The following is a 6,000-nucleotide window of genomic DNA, read 5'->3' on the forward strand; positions in this document are numbered from 1 at the left end:
CTTAAGCCATCCTATGGCATCTGTATGTTCACCACGATGACACTCCTATTCAACAAAAAGCTTCGGCTGGGCTCACAGCCCATCAACTACTCTGGGCATCATCAAAATCATCGACTCCTCCGGGACATCATCAAAATCATCGGCTACTCCAGGACATCATCAAAATCATCAACTTCTTCGAGACATCATCAAAATCACCGAATCCTCTGTGACATCATCCAAATCATCAACTCCTCTATGACATCATCAAAATCATCGACATCATCAAAAAACATCCAAATGTTCTTGAAACTCAAAGAAATCTATGGTATTCGACTCAGAATTTTTACACCCTATATATGACTATTTCATATTCATCTACAGGCTCGGGGGCTACTCCCATCGGGAGCGCTGACCGCACACCCGATAAAAAGATGGAAGCCTCGTCGATAAAGAAGAACGGACCCGAAGACGTCGACATTGTTGGAGATATGCCCAAGAGGCAATAATAAAAGTGGTTATTATATATCTTTGTGTTTATGATAAATGTTTATATACCATGCTATAATTGTATTAACCGAAACATTGATACATGTGTGTTATGTAAACAACAATGAGTCCCTAGTAAGCCTCTTAACTAGCTTGTTGATTAATAGATGATTATAGTTTCATAATCATGAACATTGGATGTTATTAATAACAAGGTTATATCATTATATGAATGATGTAATGGACACACCCAATTAAGCGTAGCATAAGATCACGTCATTAAGTTATTTGCTATAAACTTTCGATACATAGTTACCTAGTCCTTTCGACCATGAGATCATGTAAATCACTTATACCGGAAAGGTACTTTGATTACATCAAACGCCACTGCGTAAATGGGTGGTTATAAAGGTGGGATTAAGTATCCGGAAAGTATGAGTTGAGGCATATGGATCAACAGTGGGATTTGTCCATCCCGATGACGGATAGATATACTCTGGGCCCTCTCGGTGGAATGTCGTCTATATTAGCTTGCAAGCATATGAATGGTTCATAAGAGACCACATACCACGCTACGAGTAAAGAGTACTTGTCAGGAGATGAGGTTGAACAAGGTATAAAGATACCGATGATCAAACCTCGGACAAGTAAAATATCGCGTGACAAAGGGAATCAGTATCGTATGTGAATGGTTCATTCGATCACTAAGTCATTGTTGAATATGTGGGAGCCATTATGGATCTCCAGATCCCGCTATTGGTTATTGGTCGGAGAGAGGTCTCAACCATGTCTACATAGTTCGCGAATCGTAGGGTGACACACTTAAGGTTTGATGTCGTATTAGTAGATATTGAATATGGAATGGAGTTCGAAGTTTTGTTCGGAGTCTCGGATGGGATCCCGGACATCACGAGGAGTTCCGGAATGGTCCGGAGAATAAGATTCATATATAGGAAGTCATTTTATAAGTTTGAAAATGATTCGGTGCATTTATGGAAGGTTCTAGAAAAGTCTGGAAGAAATCACTATGGAAGGCGGAGTCCCGGAGGGACTCCACCAAGCTTGGCCGGCCAACCCTAGGGGGTGGAGTCCCAGGTGGACTCCACCTAAGGTGGCCGGCCACCCCCTCCCAAGGAAAGGTGGGAATCCCACCTCAAGTGGGAATCCCACCTTGGGTAGGTTTCATGTCATATGGAAGGTTTTGGTTTGGGGTCTTATTCGAAGACTTGTAGACCAAATCTTGGGTGTTCCACCTATATAATGAGGGACAAGGGGAGGGGGCAGGCCACACCAAAGCCATAGCTGGCCGCACCCCTCATAGTGGCCGGCCACCCCCTCTCCCCAAACCCTAGCCGCCCCCTCCTCCTCCACCTCTCCCGCAACCGCTTAGCGAAGCTCCGCCGGAGATCTCCATCGACACCGCCACCACACCGTCGTGCTGCCGGGATTCAAGGAGGAGCTACTACTTCCGCTGCCCGCTGGAACGGGGAGAAGGACGTCGTCTTCATCAACACTGAACGTGTGACCGAGTACGGAGGTGCTGCCCGATTGTGGCACCGTCAAGATCTTCTACGCGCTTTTGAAAGCGGCAAGTGATCTTCTACTGCAACAACAAGAGCCTCCTCTCGTAGGCTTTGGAAATCTTCAAGGGTTAGTCTCATTCATCCCCTCGTTGCTACCGTCTTCTAGATTGCATCTTGGCTTGGATTGCGTTCTCGCGGTAGGAAATTTTTTGTTTTCTATGCTACGAATCCCTACAGTGGTATCAGAGCCGTGTCTATGCATAAATGGTTGCACGAGTAGAACACAATTGTTTTGTGGGCGTTGATGCTTTTTTGTCTTTAGTTTGAGTACTTTGCATCTTTGTGGCATAGTGGGATGAAGCGGCTCGGGCTAACTTTACATGACCGCGTTCATGAGATTTGCTCCACGCTCGACATGCAACTTGTATTGCATAAGTGGCTTTGTGGGTGTCTGTCTCTCCTACTATAGTGAAGATTCAATTTACTCTTCTATTGACAACACTAGTATCACCGTTGTGGTTCATGTTCGTAGGTAGATTAGATCTTACTCGAAAACCCTAAACCACGTAAAATATGCAAACTAAATTAGAGAACGTCTAACTTGTTTTTGCAGGGTTTGGTGATGTGATATGGCCATAATGTGATGATGAATATGTATGAGATGATCATTATTGTATTGTGGCAACCGGAAGGAGCCTTATGGTTGTCTTTAAATTTCATGTTGAGTAGTATTTCAAAGAAGTTGTAATAGTTGCTACATGGGAGAACAATCATGAAGACGGCGCCATTGACCTTGACGCTACGCCGACGATGATGGAGATCATGCCCGTTGATGATGGAGATCATGTCCGTACTTTGGAGATGAAGATCAAGGCGCAAAGACAAAGGGGCCATATCATATCACATATGAATTGCATGTGATGTTAATCCTTTTATGCATCTTATTTTGCTTAGATCGCGACGGTAGCATTATAAGATGATCCCTCTCACTTAAATATCAAGATAATAAATTGTTCATCCTTAGTAGCACCGTTACTAATACTTGTCATTTCGAAACATCTCGTGATGATCGGGTATGATAGATTCAACAAGTGTATACAACGGTTGCAAGCCAGTTTTGCACACGCGGATACTAAGGTTGCCTTGACGAGACTAGCATGTACAGACATGGTCTCGGAACACGTGATACCGAAAGGTAGAGCATGAATCATATGATTGATATGATGAACACTTTGAGTGTTCGCCATTGAAATTACATCTTGTCTCGTGATGATTGAACTTGGTGTGGTGGATTTGGTTCGTGTGATCACTAAGACAATTCGAGGGATATTGTTTTGAGTGGGAGTTCACCTAGTTTTTAATTTTGTTGAATTAAAATTTGAACTCAATTTGTCATAAACATTAGTCTAAACTATTGCAAATATATGTTGTAGATTATGGCGTCCCGAATCAATTTTAACCATTTCCTAGAGAAAGAAAATCTTAAGAGCAACGGTAGCAACTTCACCGACTGGTTCCATCATGTGAGGATTTTCCTCACTGGTGGAAACCTGCAATATGTGCTTGATACACCGCTAGGTGACCCTCCTGCAGAAACTGAAACCGATGAAGTAAAGAATGTTTACGAGACTCGGAGAACTTGGTACTCTCAAGTTCAGTGTGCCATCCTATGCAGTCTGGAAGCCGATCTTCAAAAACGTTTTGAGCACCACGATCCTCATGAGTTGGTCAATGAGCTGAAAGCTATCTTTGAAACTCATGCGGCCGTGGAATGCTATGAAGCATCAAAACACTTCTTCAGTTGCATGATGGAAGAAGGCAGCTCCGTTAGTGAGCACATGCTCGCCATGACCGGGCATGCGAAGAAACTCAGTGATCTGGGAATAGTGATTCCTAACAGACTGGGGATTAATCGTGTCCTTCAATCACTGCCACCAAGTTACAAGAACTTTGTGATGAACTACAATATGCAGAACATGAACAAAGAGTTACCTGAACTTTTCACCATGCTGAAATCTGCTGAGATTGAGATCAAGAAAGAGCACCAAGTGTTGATGGTCAACAAGACCACCAGTTTCAAGAAACAGGGCAAGTCTAAAGGCAAATTCAAGAAGGGTGGCAAGAAAGCTGCCACGCCTCCTGTGAAACCTAAGACTGGCCCTAAGCCTGATGCTGAGTGCTATTACTGCAAGGAGAAGGGACACTCGAAACGTAATTGCTCCAAGTATTTGGCTGATATGAAAAACGGCCTTGTCAAGAAGAAGAAAGAAGGTATATCTGATATACATGTTATAGATGTTTATCTTACTGGTTCTCGTACTAGTACCTGGGTATTTGATACTGGTTTGGTTGCTCATATTTGTAACTCGAAACAGGAACTAAAGAATAAACGAAGACTATTGAAGGATGAAGTGATGATGCGCGTTGGAAACGGATCCAAGGTCAATGTGATCGCAGTCGGCACAATCCCTCTACATCTACCTTCGGGATTAGTTTTAAACCTCAATAATTGTTATTTTGTACCCGCGTTGAGCATGAACATTATATCTGGATCTTGTTTAATGCAAGACGGTTATTCATTCAAGTCTGAGAATAATGGTTGTTCTATTTTTATGAATAATATCTTTTATGGTCGAGCACCTGAAAAGAATGGTTTATTTCTATTAGATCTCGATAGTAGTGATACACATATTCATAACGTTGATGCTAAACGAATTAAATTGAATGATAATACTACTTATATGTGGCACTGTCGTCTTGGTCATATTGGAGTGAAACGCATGAAGAAACTCCATACCGATGGATTACTTGAATCACTTGACTTTTGAGTCACTTGATAGATGTGAAGCATGTCTAATGGGAAAAATGACTAAGACTCACTTCTCTGGTATTATGGAGCGAGCTACAGACTTATTGGAAATCATACATACCGATGTGTGCGGACCAATGAGTGTAGCCTCGCGCAGTGGTTATCTTTATGTTCTAACCTTCACAGATGATCTGAGTAGATATGGGTATATCTATTTGATGAAACATAAATACGAAACTTTTGAGAAGTTTAAGGAATTCCAAAGTGAAGTAGAAAATCAACGTAACAAGAAGATTAAATTTCTACGATCTGATCGCGGAGGTGAATATCTGAGTTATGAGTTTAGCATGCATTTAAAGAAATGCGGAATACTTTCACAATTGACACCGCCGGGAACACCACAACGAAACGGTGTGTCCGAACGTCGTAAACGAACTCTCTTAGATATGGTTCGTTCTATGATGTCTCTTACTGATTTGCCATTATCATTTTGGAGTTATGCATTAGAGACAGCTGCATTCACTTTAAATAGGACACCATCTAAATCCGTTGAAACGACACCGTATGAATTATGGTTTAATAAGAAACCTAAGCTATCGTTCCTTAAAGTTTGGGGTTGCGAAGCCTATGTAAAAAAGTTACAACCGGACAAGCTAGAACCCAAAGCGGAGAAATGCATCTTCATAGGATACCCTAAGGAAACTATAGGGTACACTTTCTATCACAGATCCAAAGGCAAAATCTTTGTTGCTAAGAACGGAACCTTTCTTGAGAAAGAATTTCTCACTAAAGAAGTGACTGGAAGAAAAGTAGAACTCGACGAGATTACTGAATCTTCTCTCGTTGATCAGAGTAGCGCAGTACCGGAAGTTCTTCCTGTGCCGCCTGCACCGGTAACAGAGGAAGCTAATGATAATGATCATGAAACTTCGAACGAGATAGCTACTGAACCTCGCAGATTGACAAGGGAACGTGCCACTCCTGATTGCTATGATCCTTGTCTAAATGTCATGATTGTGGACAACAATGATGAAGACCCTGCGATATATGAAGAAGCGATGATGAGCCCAGATTCCAACAAATGGCAAGAAGCCATGAAATCCGAAATGGGATCCATGTATGATAACAAAGTGTGGACTTTGGTAGACTTACCTGATAGCCGCAAGGCTGTCGAGAATAAATGGATCTTCAAGAGAAAAA

Source organism: Lolium perenne, chromosome 3 (genome assembly GCF_019359855.2).
Source record: "Lolium perenne isolate Kyuss_39 chromosome 3, Kyuss_2.0, whole genome shotgun sequence".
NCBI classification, from domain to species: Eukaryota; Viridiplantae; Streptophyta; class Magnoliopsida; order Poales; family Poaceae; genus Lolium; species Lolium perenne.